Source organism: Apium graveolens, chromosome 7 (genome assembly GCF_009905375.1).
Source record: "Apium graveolens cultivar Ventura chromosome 7, ASM990537v1, whole genome shotgun sequence".
In the NCBI taxonomy this organism is placed as follows: Eukaryota; Viridiplantae; Streptophyta; class Magnoliopsida; order Apiales; family Apiaceae; genus Apium; species Apium graveolens.
The window spans coordinates 197,239,959-197,257,606 of record NC_133653.1 but is presented as its reverse complement, the minus strand read 5'-3'; positions in this window follow the sequence as shown (position 1 = coordinate 197,257,606).

Here is a 17,648-nt window from a genome sequence, read left to right as displayed (position 1 = left end):
ACAAGATAGGACGTTAATCAATGAATCTTTTCCGGATGAGCAGTTGTTTGCAATTCAGGAGGAAGAACCATGGTTTGCAGATATTGTAAACTATCTTGTCAGCAATATAATGCCTCCCAATTTGACATCCGCGCAAAAGAAGAAGTTTCTGCATGAGGTGAAGTGGTATATGTGGGATGAACCATATTTATTTAGACAGGGAGCTGACCAGATCATCAGGAGATGTATTCCGTTCTGTGAGACGGAGGGGATATTATGAGACTGCCATTCCACGGTTTATGGTGGACACTATGGAGGTGAGAAAACGGCAGCTCGTATTCTGTAAGCAGGTTTTTTCTGGCCCACCTTGTTCAAGGATGCTCATCAGTTTGTTTTAAGGTGTGATCGTTGCCAAAGAGTGGGAAATTTGTCAAGGAAGGATGAGATGCCATTAAATGTGATGCTTAAAGTCGAGGTCTTTGATGTATGGGGAATCGATTTCATGGGGCCTTTTATCTCGTCTTGCAATAATCAGTACATTTTGCTGGCAGTCGATTATGTCTCAAAATGGGTCGAAGTTAAAGCTTTACCGACAAATGATGCAAAGGCAGTGCTAAATTTTCTTCATAAGCAAATTTTCACAAGGTTTGGAACACCTCGGGTAATCATAAGTGATGAAGGATCGCATTTTTGCAACCGTAAGTTCACTTCTATGATGCAGCGTTATAATGTGAATCATCGAGTAGCTACTGCCTATCATCCTCAAACAAATGGTCAAGCGGAAGTGTCTAACAGAGAGATAAAGCGCATTCTAGAGAAGGTTGTTTGTCCATCAAGGAAGGATTGGTCTTTAAAGCTCGATGAAGCTGTTTGGGCTTACAGAACAGCATACAAAACTCCACTTGGGATGTCACCGTTTCAGTTGGTGTACGGTAAGGGATGTCATCTACCGGCGGAGCTTGAGCATAAGGCCTACTGGGCATTGAAGAAATTGAACCTGGATTTAGATGCAGCTGGTAAGAAAAGAATGCTTCAGCTTAATGAACTTGATGAATTTCGACTTCAAGCGTACGAGAATAACAAAATGTATAAGGAAAAGGTGAAAAGGTGGCACGATAGGAAGCTACATCCTAAGTTGTTTGTGCCAGGGCAACAAGTTCTGTTATTCAACTCTCGGCTCCGACTTTTTCCTGGGAAGTTGAAATCAAGGTGGTCTGGATCTTTTATTGTCAAAACTGTGTTTCCACATGGAGCGGTGGAAATTTTTGAGAATGATTCGGACCAAGCATTCAAGGTTAACGGTCAACGGTTGAAGCACTACTATGGGGACATGGCAAACCGAGAGGTGGTTAGTGCCATTTTGTTGACTACGTGAGAAAGGAACGGAACGTCAAGCTAATGACGAAAAAGAAGCGCTGCGTGGGAGGCAACCCATGAATTGTTGTTACAGGAACCCTTAGAAGTTAATAACCTATCCAAAAACACAAAAAAATCAGAAAACAGGGGCTGAATTTTTTTTTTCCAGAGACCCTCTGCGCGCCCGCGCAGCTATGCTGAGCGGCCGCGCAGGGGTCGAGTTCCAGAAATTTTTTTTTTACAGTTCAGAAAAAAAAAAAACAAAAAACACAAAAACCCATTACAGCCCATAAACCCACGAATTCTTTTCCCATTACCCCATGATTTTATCCCTCAACCCCACTCCTAATCTAATTTAACCTACTCCACACCCTATATATACATACACCTATCCTACATATCTCCCACAACTTCCTACACTTAAACCCTCTCATAAACATCAAAAATCAGTTCTTACACACTTTTATTCACAAATCAATGGCACCCAAGAGAGCACGCACTATTGACAGCAGCAGCACAGTTCCTACTGCTGATTCATCAAGGGGTACTGCTGCGAGGCCTCGGTTAACTGACAGAGCCGCGGAGGAGGAGTACACTAGGCTGTTGGGGAAGCCAATTCTGAAGGAGAGGGGGTTTTTACCATCAGGGAGGGATGGTGAGTTGTTGCTCATGATTGCAGAGAAGGGGTGGATAGCTTTTTGTGAGTCACCCGAAGCAGTACCGATGAGTGTTATTCGCGAGTTCTATGCGAACGCGAAGGCTGAAAAGAATGGGTTTTCTGTAGTTCGGGGGCTGACGGTTGATTATCATCCTGCGGCGATTCGCCGAGTGATTGGACAGCGAGAGAGGAAGCCCGAGGAGGAGAACTGGAATGAAAAGACTGCTGAGGATTTTGACTTGGATTTGATTTGTGCGACTCTCTGTCGACCGGGCACAGTTTGGAACCGCAGTCCAGCCAATAATGAGTATCGTCACTTTCCGGCGATCGCCATGAACAGGTATGCCCGTGCATGGAATGCATTTATATGTGCTAATATTTTGCCTTCTTCACATGCACACGAGGTCACAGTTGAGAGAGCACAGTTGTTGTGGGGAATTCTGAATGAGGAATACTATGTGGACCTTGGTGAGTTTATCTATCAAGGAATTCTGAAGTTTTTGAGGGGAGCAAAGTATATGAACATCCCTTATGCATCCACGGTTACAAAGCTATGCCGAACAGTAGGAGTGAACTGGCCGGCTCATGAGCAGTTGCAGTTGCCAGCAGCTCCGATAGATTCTGGCACTCTGAATGGGATGCAGGAGTGGACCAGTGGTGAGCCTGAGGAGCATGGGCTGGGTTATCGTCTTCCAGGAGGGCGTCCAGCACGAGGTGCTACTATGGCCAGGCCAGGGCGTGGTGAGGCTAGTTCTTCGAGAGCTCAGGAGGGTGCTGGGATGGGTGATGCCCAGTATAGGAGGCTTTCACGGCGGATGGATGCCATGTATGAGACGCAGAGCAGGTTTGCTCAGGAGCTCACCCTTGCGTTAGGGACTGCTTTTCGAGGCCTTGGAGCTGATATCCAGTGGCCAGTTTTTGGTGAGGACTCTGCATACCCGCCGCCTGATACTCCACCCACTGAGGGTGATGATGATGATGACTCCGAGTAGGTATACCCTGTGTTCCTTTCTACTACCTTCACTGGGGACAGTGAAGATTTTAAGTTTGGGGGTGGTAGTTAAGGAATATTTTGTGTGTGTCATATAGTTGCATATTCATGATAGTTAGTTCATATAGTTGCATAATTTTTGCCATATAGTTTTTTTATATATAGCTTTATTTGTTGTCATATCATATAGCTCATGCATATACCATGATCCCTTTTGCAATGATTTATCAACTGAATTGTGATATTGATGCGAGTGTAGTGATAGCATTAAAGTGATATTAAGTTGTGTAGGTTGATATGCATGCTAGAAGCACTTATATTGTCACTAAGTCTTAGAGAATGCTGAAGGACTAGATTGTTGTTATGATCTGATTATTTTCGAGGATAATCTATTTATTATGCTTAGAATTTGATAATAGGTTCTTAGTGGTAAAGGCATGAAAAAGAAAAAAAAATGGAGTAAAAATGGAATTTGTTGCTAGTTGTGGCTAGGCGTCAAATGGCTAGTAGCCGGCTCGCATGTTATGCGAGTAGTCTAGGGTTGAGCAAGATGGAGCGAAACGCACTTGCTCAGAGTTAAAAAAAAAAAAAAATTGCGTAATTGATCAAGAGTGAGCTCTTTGGTATTCGAGTTATTAAGTTCTTAGGGGACTTTGTGCCTAGTGACCTAAGGCTTTTAGAGTCTGGGATCCGCTAACCTAACGCTCGTTACATGGATACCATTGTATAAGTCTTTTGTGGACCTCACTCATTGCACGGTCAAATAAGCATTTGCGTTGTAAATAAAAAGCACGATTCCGTAGTAAGCTCCAAAGTTCTTGTAGTGTTGTATATCACTTTGTGCCTAGAATTTTTATTCTTTGTATAATCGTAGGATTGCCTTGAGGATAGTCTAGTCATAGTAATTGGTCTAGTTCCGAAGCATATCTGTTAAGCATTTGCACACACCACGTTTCTGGCGGTATGTCCGTTTGCATGAGTTTCTTAATCTTTAGTGTCTAACTGCATTCGTTGAGACGTGACAATTTGGTTGGTTAATTGTAGTAAGGGGGATCGTTGCATTTTCATATAGATTGCATTCATGCATATTTTTATTTGTTTTTGAGTCTGTAACGCTTGAGGACAAGCATCAATTTAAGTTTGGGGGTGTGATAAGTGGCATTTTATACCACTTAGAACGTCTTAAGATGGCTTAAATTGGTGTCTTGAAATCAAGTATTTTGTGTATTTGATGCGTTTTTGTAGTGTTTATGCATTTCAGGGTATTAGTTGCATTTCGGAGGAGGAATCATCAAGAATAAGCCTTGGCATGTGTTCACCATTGCGAGAGGAAAAGAATGGGCAGATTACGGCGAAGAAACGGAGCAAACCTGGAAATTTTCCAGTAGGGTCCTGCGCGCCCGCGCAGCAATGCTGAGCGGCCGCACAGCAGCCTTGCGCGCCCGCGCAGAAATGCTGAGCGGCCGCGTAGGGTCGGGGAAAATAATATATTGTTTTAGACTTCTACTTCTGTTTGGCTTCCAACTTCTATGTAATCTGAGTTTTATGGGACTATTATATAAGTAGATTTGAGACGTTTTTCACAGAGTATTAAGAGGGGATTATGTTTTAGATTGTGTTTTGCAAGAAGCGAAGGAGATAAGGAAGAAGACCGATTTAGCACACAGCAACGAAGAGGAAGCATATATTCTTGTGATTCTTGTTTCGTTGTAACGTTGGATGCTAGTTTTCTTGCTTTGACTTATTTACTCTTGTGACGTACTCTGTTTTAATATAATTAGTTTAGTTGTTATTTTCTTGTGTTCGTTTATCATGATTTCATATGAACCCATGATGGCGATAAGTTCTATTATGGGCTAATCGTGATCATGGGGTTGCAACGGATTTACTATGGAATTCTTTAGTTAATTGTTTAATACTTTAGTGTGTGATGATTGCATGATATCTAGTATTGGTTGTGCGTATTCGTCTTATATGCGTCGCGAACATATAAGATAGGGTGTTAATCTCTTGTGAAGCGACGGTGGATCTTGAGATTTAGAACTTGCCATGCTAGCATAGGTTCATGTACGTTGTGCATGATTAGTGGGTAACTCTAACAGTTTTATTTGCCCTATGTAATCAAAAGGAATAACTTGTGCTTAAATCGTTGTGTTGTCAATTTCTGTAGACATATAGGAACTCAACATAATTGATGACTATTCAATTTCTATCTTAATTGTGGATGTTTGGTAGAATGGTATTAGTACAATGAAAGTTGGCTTTTATCAGTTTTGTGTTATTCGATTAATATCATCACTGTCACATGCTAAAGGTAATAACTATGGCTATAGAAGGAAGTAATAATGAAGTTGTGATCTCATGAGTGTTTTATTATTGATAAATTGAAGTGTTAGTTAAGTGGTTAATTAAGTAGTTAATTATAGTTAATATTTAATCAACAATTTTAAGTGTTATTATCTTAACATTGAGAAGTAATCATACATTGGTGAGTGAGTTAAATTAGACAATAAATTAGTCTGAGTCTCTGAGGGAATGAACTAGAAAGTATTCTATATTACTTGCGAACGCGTATACTTGCGTGAATATTAGTGCGTGATTTCGCCCTAACAGCTATCGAAGACGGTGTTCGCATTCCTACCAAAACTATCGATGACACCATCGTCGAAAAGAAGGTTAGTGAATACAACTTAGAGGAAGAAGCCACAATGAATATAGCCGCAAAGGCGGAAATGGTTCTCACAAGTGCACTTGCAGAAAAAGAATATAAAAGAGTAAATAATTGCAAGTCGGCACAAGAAATGTGGAACAAATTAGTGGTAACCTATGAAGGAACCACTGCTATAAAAGATTCTCGGATGGATACATTGATCCAAGAATATGAGAACCTTAAACTCCAAGAAGGAGAACATATCATCGATATGGAAATAGGATTTACTCCTATAATCGATGAGTTATCTCAACTTGGAAAGAATTATACTTAAAATGAAAAGAATAGAAGAGTGCTCAAATCTCTACCTCCTAGTTGGAAGGTTAAAGTCACTACTATAAAGGAGATGCACAACTTAAATGAGTATAAGATTGATAACCTATTCGGAAATCTTCGTGCTTACGAAGAAGATAATGTTCCGGAAAAGGTTGCTCCAAAGGTGGAGGATAAAAAGAAAAATATGGCTCTAAAGGCCATACTAATTGATGAAGATGAAAACGACGAGGAGTTAAACGAGGAACTCCAAAATCTCGATGAGAGTGAAATTGCTCTACTCACGAGACAACTTCGTCGTGTGCTTCAAAGCAAAGCTCAAAGATATGGAAAAGGCTTCCTTAAATCAAATAATCAACAAAGAGTTTTTAACTCTAACGGAAGGCTAAATTATTCTCAAAATTATTCTTCCAATTATAAGAGTAATTATCCGGCAACGAGCTACAATAAAGGCAAATACAATCAAAATATAAATACCTATATTAATGTCAATGCCTCTACAGATCATCCGGTTTACACTCCTCCAAAACCCAAAGATTTATCTCCGGAGGAAACACAAGATGTGTGTTTCGAGTGTAAACAACCCAGTCATTATAAAAGAGAATGTCTTAAACTTTCAAAGGGACGAAGTCTCGTGGCCGAAAATGGTTGGGATCTAAGTGAAGATGAAGAAGCTCCGGAAGATAGTGAAGAAGTGGTCAATCTATGCTTAATGGATCTCGGAGATGAAACCACCTCAACAGAAATCTCCTCTTCAAATCAAGAGGTAACATCTAACTATGTCTTAAATAAATCTTTATTAGATGAATCTAGTTTATCTCTCGTAGATATGAATAAGCATGATTTAATTGAACTTGTAGTAAGTTATAAAAATAAATATAAAGATGTTGAACAAAGGTTTCATTTGTTATGGTCCGAGAAGAAGAAAATTGAGGAAATTCATCATACTCAAAATAAAGAATATACTCGGATGTTGGACTCAAAAGTCCAAGATGAGAATGAGATTACATCTCTAAAAGATCAAAACCATCTCATCAAGATTGAGGTAAATAAACTTCAAGAAAACATACTCAATCTTGAAACGGAGAATATATCATTAATTCTCAAAGACGAAGAGATGGAACGTGAAAAAATACAATTGAATGACAATATTTGTAAACTTCACGTTGATCTATTGAACTTAAAGATTCTAAATGAATCAAATGTTCAAGATATAGAAACATCCTATAAAAACAATCTTGATAAAGAAAAAGAGCTATTAGAAACCAATGAGCTTAAAAGTGAAGCTCTAAGGTTAAAAGAAGAAAATTATAAACTCATAGCTCAAGTTAAGGATCAAGAAAGAATCCTTAATAACAAGATTGATGCCTTAAAGAAAGAAAATGAAAATCTTGAAAATGTCATTCAAAGATTTACAAAAGGCAATAAGATGTTGGATCAAATGGTGCATACAAAAACCTCATATAATCATGAAGGTTTGGGATATAATAAGAATTCTCCTACTAAAGGAAATACTCGGAGATTTGTATCACCAATAAAGACTTCATCTGAATCACCATCTTATAAATGTTCTTATTGCAATAAAATGAGACATACCATTCAATATTGCAAATTCAAGAGTGGTGAAATTAAGGGGAAGCATGTATGGATTCACAAGGAATCATACAAGAAAGATGATAAACGTGTGCCTAACAAAAATATGGAATAGAAGAATCCAAGGCAACAATGGTCTCATCAACCAACTATGTTTCAAAATAGAAACACACAATATCATGTAAATAGTAATGCATTTAGAAGGCAACAACTTCTTAGTAGAAATGCTTATGCTAATTACCATGCTAATAATAGATATAATATTTATCATGCTCCATCAAGATTTAATGATAGCTCTAGGTATTATCTACCTCAAACTAGGCCTTATGCATCTAGAAATATTTACATGCCTAATGATAACTATACCATGCCTAGCTTCTTTCATAAATCAAATGTTATGTATGATGTACTAACCCTAGGACCCTCAAGACAAAGGGGTACCTATAAATTTAACTAATCATGTATGTAGGTGTGTCTTGCCGCAAAACAAGACATATGGTACCTTGATAGTGGATGTTCAAGACATATGACCGGTAATAAGTCACTCTTGAACAACATTAAAAAGGTTACCGCGGGGAGCGTAACATTTGGTGATAGTAGTAAAGGAAACATTGTCGGCATCGGAGATATCGGAAATGGGAAAGTTAAAATTTCCGAAGTTCAATTGGTCAACGGGTTAAGGTACAATCTTCTCTCCATAAGTCAACTATGCGACAATGACTACAAGGTAATTTTCTACACTACTCATTGTTCTATATTAGATAAACTTGGAAAGTTGGTTCTCACTTGCCCTAGAAATAAAAATGTTTATACATGTGACATGAGAAAGCAAGTAAACATATGCCTAATCACTATAAATGATGATCCATGGCAATGGCATCGAAGATTAGGACATGCCAACATGAAGTTGATTAAGAATATATCAACTAAAGACCATGTCCGAGGTATACCAAAACTAAACTATCATAAAGATCATACTTGTGAAGCTTGCGAAGTTGGTAAACAAATTCGAGCTTCTCACAAAGCAAAGTTTATGGTATCTACCTCAAGACCTCTCGAGTTACTATATATGGATCTTATTGGTCTGGTTCCTATACAAAGTCTCGGAGGTTGCTCATATACGTTGGTAGTTGTGGATGATTATTCACGATTCACATGGACTGAATTTCTCAAAGCCAAAAGTGATGCTTTTGAGTCCTTCTCATCTTTATGTAAAAGGATTCAAAATCAACAAAATAAAACCATAGTGTATATATGGACTGATCATGGTAAAGAATTTGAGAATTCAAGTTTCACCAACTTTTGTGATGAACATGGCATCACACATAATTTTTCCGCTCCATACACTCCTCAATCCAATGGAGTAGTTGAACGAAAAAATAGAACACTCCAAGAAATGGCTAGCACAATGCTAAATGAATATCGTCGACCTAAATATTTTTGGGCCGAGGCTATGTCAACCGCTTGCCATATTCTTAATCGGGTTTTTCTATGACCTATAAAACAAAAGACTCCTTACGAGTTATATTTTGGCAAAACTCCGAAACTAAGCTACTTTCGAGTATTTGGAAGTAAGTGCTTCATATTAAATTCAAAAGAGTACCTTACGAAGTTTGATCCTAAATCAAATGAAGGTATATTTCTTGGATACTCGAACAATAGTAAAGCTTATCGAGTGTTTAACCTCAAATCGCTTGTGGTGGAAGAATCTATGAATGTCGCTTTTGATGAAAGTAAACCACCGGTGAAATATAAAGATCTTGTTGACCAAGAAAATGTTGAACAGGATGATATTGAAAAGGTTATTCGATAATTCGAAAATATGGATCTCGGGACTCCCGTACATAAAAATCCATTAGAATTGGACGAAAAGGAAGATGAACTTCCTCAAGCAATTCCCACTATAAAAAGTCATCCATTAGATAACGCACTTGGAGACTTAAGGAAGGGAGTTCAAACGCGGTCACAAGTTCAAAACGGTTGCATGTTTATATCTCTCATTGTAGTGTCAGGAAGAATAGATTCCAATCTTTCATTGGGGTCCTTCTTGAATTGGACAATCTCTGTCTTGATCTCAGACACATCTTGATTTTTCTTGAGAGATTGAATTTTGTGCAAGTGAAGAGACTCAAGGTATGCTTGGAGAACACTCTTGGTGTTGGCATCTGTAGTAGCTTGAAGAGTTGTCTGAGTCTATTGGATTATATGGAATATAGTTGATTTGAAGTGATGCACACTGTAGTCTTTGCTAAACATCAATGCTGGAGTGTTTGTGCTTGAGCTAGGACCTGCATCTCCCCTATGTCCAACAAATCCTCTTCATCATTAGAAGCATCCCCAAATGTGCCATTAGAGTCTAACTCAAAATCATCACTAGTTGTAGGTGGAAGTGAGTTGATAGCATCCTTGGCCCTTATCATTGAAGCTGTTGTGTGCACCAAGTTGAGAATTCTCTCAGCAGCCTCTGTACTAACCCCAAAATTTTGGACTTTTTGTAACCCTTATGAATAGTGATTTTGCTGATTATGCTGAATAAGAAAAACCTTTCATGCCACACTATGTAGGGGTTCTTTTATTGATATTTTGAGATCTTATTAGTACTCTATATGGTATATAAGTGTATGTAAAGATCGTCAGAATCCAAATTCGAACACTTTGATTTTTCTCGAAAATCCACCAGATACAGAAAGAATTAAGTATAAGGTAACAGGATTAAAATGATTTTAATTCAAGGACTATAAGAGAGGATCATAAAAGGACTATAAAATATTGAGAAAGGTTTAAGGGAACCTAATTAATGAGATCCCGGGTATGATCCCTCAAACGATAAACGAGAACGAAAGTTACGCGAACCGTATAACAGATCAGCGATCATTATGATGATGTCATCACACCAACAAGAAGAAGACAAGTGTGGGAAGATGACATAAGTGGATGACATAAGCATGACAAAATGGGAAGGATTTGTTGGTTGATTGTAAGCCATACAATTTTTACCATGGTAACAATTTAATTAACAAAAGGAAGCAACCAAGCCAAAAACAATTTATAACACAAAAACACAAGTTGACTTTTTATTTTCCAAATAAGAAGCTCTCGGCTTCTTCTCTTTTCCAAAAAGAAAAAAATCCAAATTCAAGTTCCAAGCTTTGATAATTTGTGAGGTAATTATCCAAGGTTCCTTAAGCATAGATATAGCTATCCTATGAATCTAAGCTTCCATTTCCTTCACAATCTCTTCCAATAATTCATGGAAGAAGAGGGTGAATAGTGTTTTCAAGATCTTAAAAATTTTGATCTTGTGTTTTTGTTTAGATATAGCTTTGGTAAGGATTTGCAAGGGTGATTCCAAGCTCCTTAGTTACTTTTACTCACCAAGGAAGGTATAATCTCATACCCTAGCCCTACTTATGTATATTTAGAGTTTTTATGATTGATATGGTTCATGAGAAGCATGATTCTTGTATACTTAGAGTGTGGTTGGATTTGTAATAAGTTTGAAGTTGTAAATCTTGATTAATTGTTAATGAACTTAAGTATAGCTTTTAGTTCATGATTGAGAGTAGTATAAATTCGAAATCTTGAGATGTTGGGGCTGTTGTAGTAAAGTATGGATGGAGTTTGGTTGTAGTAGTGATTGTGGGTTGATTGTGGATTGATTTGGAGTGGTACAAATTTGGTAATCGCGTAAACATAGTCGTCGTAATGCCCGATTTACCTTAGACTGTTTTTGTTCTTAACTTCAGGACCCGTGAACTCACTGTTAGGTTTTAACCATTGCCATGATTAGATAGTTCATGTTATGAGATTCATTTTGATATGTGGTTCGCTTGAATCCGATGTACGGTTTAGGAGAAACGACCGTTTTAAGTAACGGTGTTTCGCGGACGAACCATTACCCCTCTCCTTACTTTGAAACCTTGGTTAAGGCCCTTAAATGACTAATTGGAGTATGAAACAATTATGTAAAGTGGAATAGACAGTAGGTAGAGTACTCGCGAAAGAATCGCCTTAAAATTCTTAATGGTTAATTTATTAAAAATGGTGGAGCCGAGGGTACTCGAACGACTTATGTGATTCATTAAGCGTAGAAGTGACCATAAGCGAACATTAGGGTTCAATTGGTTAAAGTCTAGTTTCTTAAGCGACCGATGTTTAATTCCGACTTATGTTGTTGTTCATAGGTTATCGGACCCACTCTAAGCTTAAGTCTATCCGGGAACGCTCAGGCAAGTTTTCTACCCGTTATACTGTTGTTGTGATGTATATATGTATATGCATTATCTTGTGATAGATGCATGATGGTTATTAGCAAATCTTGTGATATATTGGAGCATGCTGATATGGTTTATATGCATGCCTGTTTCGTAATTTTGATATCTAATTGTTAATTCAAATGCTTATAAGTTGCATAATACCTATGCTAGAGATAAGCAGTAGTTGCGTATACCCTTAGTATAGGGGACCCAAAGATGAACATTTTCTAAACCGGGAGTCGATATTACCGAGTATATTATATATATATATATTTATATATATATAGATATAGTTTTCAAAACTATTAATCGAATAAGGTTTATTCGATAACTTTATTTTACTTAATGAATATTATTTTGAATATTTATTCGAGGACTTATGACTCCGCTTATTTTACTTAATGAATATTATTTTGAATATTCATTCGAGGACTTATGACTCCGCATATTTTATTAAATAATATTCTTTATTTTATTAAAGAATAATGTTTCGATAATCAAACTTATTTTCGATTATTCAAATAAAGATCGTACTTTCGTATAAGTATATCTTTGGTTATTTAATATTCATTTCAAGTATGAGTTTTTAAACTTCTACTTCAATTATTTTTATAAAGATTATTCTTTATGGGAAAATTATTTAAATAATAATATTCAGATATTTTCTAATATATTGGGACTGATTTATTTTATTAAATCAGCATTACTCCAAACATTCTTAAAAATGTTTTCGAGTCTTCAAAAATGATTTTTAAAAGTTAGGGCGGATCCCAAAACTCATTTTTATATTTAAGATCCTTCTTTCGAAGGGGATTTAAATACTCGCTCAAAACCTGAGGGATCCGGCTCTGTGGTGTATTTTTTATTCGCAACAAGGTTGCTGTTTTGATAAATGAATTGATTACTTACCCAACATTTGGGAAGTAAGTCCATCTAATTGAGTCGGCATAAGCGACAGGCCGGGGTACGGTCTATCAAAGTGTAAGTGGCTGGGTGGCAGCCCATCAACGCGTAAGAGGCCGGGTGGCGGTCCAGCATAAGGTCCTAATGAGGCCAGGGTGATGACCGGTGGGGGATTCATCCATCTACTAGTAGAAAAGGTTACTTATTGGTATCTTTGCCTGATCAGCAAGATATCGGGTTTATGCCAAAATTCTTTTCTTTCCAAATTCATTGGATATTATAACTCTGTTTATACTTTTCATAACAGAGGTTTCCAAGGAAAGTATGAGATATATATATAGGTGTATATATATATCGGGACTTAATGAAGTATCTCGTAACTTCATTTCTTTTGAATGATAATTCAAAGATTGTATCTATTCAAATTTTATCTTGTAGTCTCATCTATGTGATGAACTTTTGAAACTGATTATACCTTGAACGGTGGTAGTTCAAGTAGTATTCGGAAAAGATATACGTATATTGGAGTATCTTGTAACTTCATCTTTTCAACTTATATCTGGTTATTGATTATCTTATGCATGACAAAGATTTTCACAAAAACGTTGAGACGAGGTTAGATATATGAGATCACCTTGAAACGATATTTTTATACAGCTATAAACTGGAACTCTGTGTATATTATGCATGGAAGATGACTTCCAAGGTTTTGAAAAGTATATATTTACATATATACTGAGTATTTTGCGACTTGGTCGCGTTAAGATATCAAACTTGGTTCATTTTTACTTGACCAAGACTTTCATGAGTATTATGATGAGAATGCTCATATATTGTTAATCATTATACATATTATTTTGGTGGGCTTGTTGCTCACCCTTGCTTTCTTCTTTCATCACACAACAACAAATAGACAAAATGAACAGGACTAAGCTCCCAATTCGCAAGCGGATAGGAAACATTCCGCAGTTTCCTGTAGGCGATGATGATGCTGTAGCTGAGGTGGGAACTACCAATATGCCAGGCTTTCAACTTTTGATGTACCAGACTTATGTATATTATGAATTGTAATAATGGCAAGGAATATGTAAATTATTCAGAAACCCTTTTAAGGTGTAATGGTTTATAATTGTGGAATAAAATGACTTGTGTTATTTTTGGTATTCATCTCTGAGACTATAACTTGTGGTGTGTGTGTATATTGTGGGGTCACAGTACGCAGTAGTTGGTTGATTATTAAGATTAAGTATTATTAAGGGAAATGGAACTCGTGACAACCCGGATCCCCGACCCCGGATTTGGGGGTGTTAAAGAAATGGTATCAGAGCCAAAATGGTGGCTAATGCCCTTAGTATAAAGGAGAGACTCAAGATGAAAATGTCTTTGGGAGAGTTGATAAGAGATTTTGAGAAAATGGAAATAGATGTGAAGGTAACCGGAGCCGGTACCGAAACGCTGTTTGAGATTGCAATACAGCCCGAATTATCGAAAAAGATCATGTTGTGCCAAGAAAAAGTGATGAATGAAGGCAGAGAGTCAATGACTGGAGAAGAGATTAATACCAAGAAAGATGATAAGGGAATAACGAGGTATTCCTACAGAATTTGGGTTCCAAACGTTTAAGAACTTAAGGACTGGATCTTAGATGAAATCCATAGCTCGAGGAATAAGATTTAGGGCAAACCCCGAATGTGATAGTCAGGGAGGTTGCCATTAGGAAAGAAGGAGCCCATAACATAATGAAGTGGAAAACAAGGATTTTAACGTATAAGATAACCCCAAGTATGGGAGAAGTATGAAACATTTCATACTAAGGAACAGAAAGTCGAGTAAGGAAAGGAGACCCGAGACGGTACTCCTATACGTCAATTCATGGACCTGTCTAAAAAGAACTTGGACTATTATCCCCAACCACCACCGTGAGGAGACAGTGCGGTGGGAAATTCTTTCAGGATCTTTAAGTCGCTAAGCTCTCAGAGTTCCAAGGAACAAGCGAACCCAGTAGAGGTGAGAGCCTGGATAAAGGAAATATAGGAATCATTTGAGATTCTAAATGATGGACGAATCACAAAAGACTGTTTTTGTCACTTACCCTCCTAAGAGAGAGGCCACCCGCTGGTGAAAGACCAAGAAAGGCACGGAGCCAGAGGTTAGAATAAACTGATTAAAGTTCAGTCACTTGTTTTCGGGAAAGTAATTCCCAAGGTTATGGAGATAGTGTAAAAGCTTTAGAGCCAGAACAAAGGTAGACGAGTATGATGAATTATAAAGCTAAGTTGTAAAAGTTGTCAAGATTCGTTCTGATGACAAGAATCCCAGAACGATGTGATGTTTGAAGTCAATGAGTAGTGGGTTCATGAAATGATTGTAATAGAAAAGAAAATAAAAAGAAACTGAAGTGGAAAGGAAAATAAAGACAATAGAGTTTGAGGAATGATAAGGGAGTTGGGTATGAGGAAACCCTAAAGACTCGTAGCAATAGAAATAGAAAAGTATGTATTCGTCAGGATGAGGGTGATTCACCATAAGTTAAAGTTGATGGTTGAAGGCATAAGAGATACATATATTTTATCCCCTGTAAGTTGGGAGGATTCGAGGAAACCTTGAGATAGTTTGAAGGATAAATAATGAGACGCGGATAGACTGAGGAGACAAGAAAGTAAGAAATTAGGAAAATTGGATGAAGGAAGTGACCTTCAAGAATGTGTAGTGTAAGACCAGTGGCATGATACCCAGAAAGGGAGACGCCGGGTATTAAAGATATCCCAACATTGAGATGACTGTTGAGATAAACAACAAAAGTAAATGAGGAATTATTAAGAAGAGGTTCACATTGAACACGACCAATATCTTCTAGAACATCCCTGTTATCATTACTGAATCAGGAAAGAAAAGTAGATAACCATTGTTATCTTTTGGAGGCCATATTGATTGACCTCATTTTGAATACATATGTTATTGTGAAATTTGGCATATACTATCAAGATGGGAATGATTGAATAAGACACCCTTATCAGGGATACATGACTTGATTTATCTATGGAAGGATGCAAGTACCTTTTTAAAAAGGTGGAATTAAGGATGGAACCTCGATAACTTGAGATGAACCATAGAGGAATGCATAAAGGTTGGCATTTCACCCTTAATAGGGATATTATGAGTTTGGGTAATACGGAATGAATGATTAAGGCAACAACAATCTTTAAAGATCAGTGGAGAAAGTTTTCAGAACTCTATAGACAATGATTCTAGTATTAGTAAATGGTATCTGGATATGTCCTGTACCTAGGGTGTACATGATGAAGGAATTAAGGATAACCTTAAAGGTTTTACAAGGAGAAAGGTAATATTCAAAATTCTCATGAATAGAAACTTTGATAAAGGAAATATGACGTAATTATAATAATGCCAGGCGGGGCACGTGTTAAACCATAAGAAGCTATAGATCGACCCAATGAAGGTCGAGATTGGCGAAAACGAGAAGGACCCAAGGTAAGAGACGTCCTAAGTATGATCGAGAGTTAGTCGTGACAATGTTTACTTCTAAAGATTAAGGCAATGACTTATGAGAAAAAAAATGGTGATTTTTTTCTCACCAGAGCTTAAGGAAGATCATTTTCACACAAGCAGTGATTGGAAATGAGGTAGAAAATTTAGTTGGAGATCGTTCAAAAGACATTGGTTATAAAGAACTATTCCTATCAGGGAAGGCCAATGAGGTGGCCGACACTCTAAGTGCAAGAGAGCAATTATAGGCACTCGTGCCAGAGGAATACAGTGATGATGGTTAAAGCCGTGAAGGTTGTATTATGGTATGAAGGATTGACATTCCTTCTGATGATTGTGCGATACTCAACCGTAATAGTAGTTTGGTAAAGATTTAATTTATGCAATCGCCATAGGCGGGCTATCTATCTTAGAAGGTACTATCTTGAGATAAGCCAGGACCATGTTTCAAAAAGGACTAAATGAACCTTTTAGATTCATGTCTCCTAATAAAGATATATGGTTAATAATGGTATTAACTTGCTATCGTTGCTTTGATTGAAGCTCTTCTGCAATTTTATCTACTTCATGACATATGTACGCCAAGTTCAGGAGTGCTCTTCATGAATCATGGAAAGGTGATTATGTTTCCTCCTTAGAAGAATTCGATACGACATGTATGGACTCCGTATGGTTAGCTATTAAGATTTCATAGAAAATGAATGACTACAGTAGGTCAGTGGTGGACCATAGTAATGCAACAATGATTCTGCGAGTAATGAGCCGTGAGAGTTGTATTGGAATGGATGTTGAGATTGAGTACCCCTAATCGGCTCGTGGTGATGTAAAAGTTATCATTGATAGACTAATTAAATAGATTATCTACCTATTGAATACTTATTCCTTCTTATCAATAGAGAGTCGTATTACTATACGAGGAAGGTTGCGGTGCAAGCATAGAATTCTAGTAATGATGATGTCTAGAATGAGGTCCCAGATTCGATTTTCGATGTCGAGGGAGTTTCAAAGGTGATTATGTATAAGCTCGAGGAAGAGCATGGGTCCATAGAATGATGGACGTAATAGCAAAAATATTTAAGCATGTGAAATGCGATGCCATAATACTGGATATTGATATAGATACATATGTTTTGTTCTCCTATGACAAACCTCTATAGTTCAGAGGTAGATTCCAAGCCAGATATTTGTGGACGTTTTTTTTTCATATACAATTCTCTTCAATTCATTCTTTTCTCTCCTTTACATTTTGTATAAGCTGAGAAGAACAACCCTTCCAGAAGGGGAGGTATTGCCGAATGACTATCTATCTGTGTGATAGAAGCCTAGTAGGATACCACATGTTATTTAATTGCTTGTCAAGTACTAAAGGCTGGCCACCTTCTGTACTAACTATGCGATATAACAATTGTTCATGATCATAGT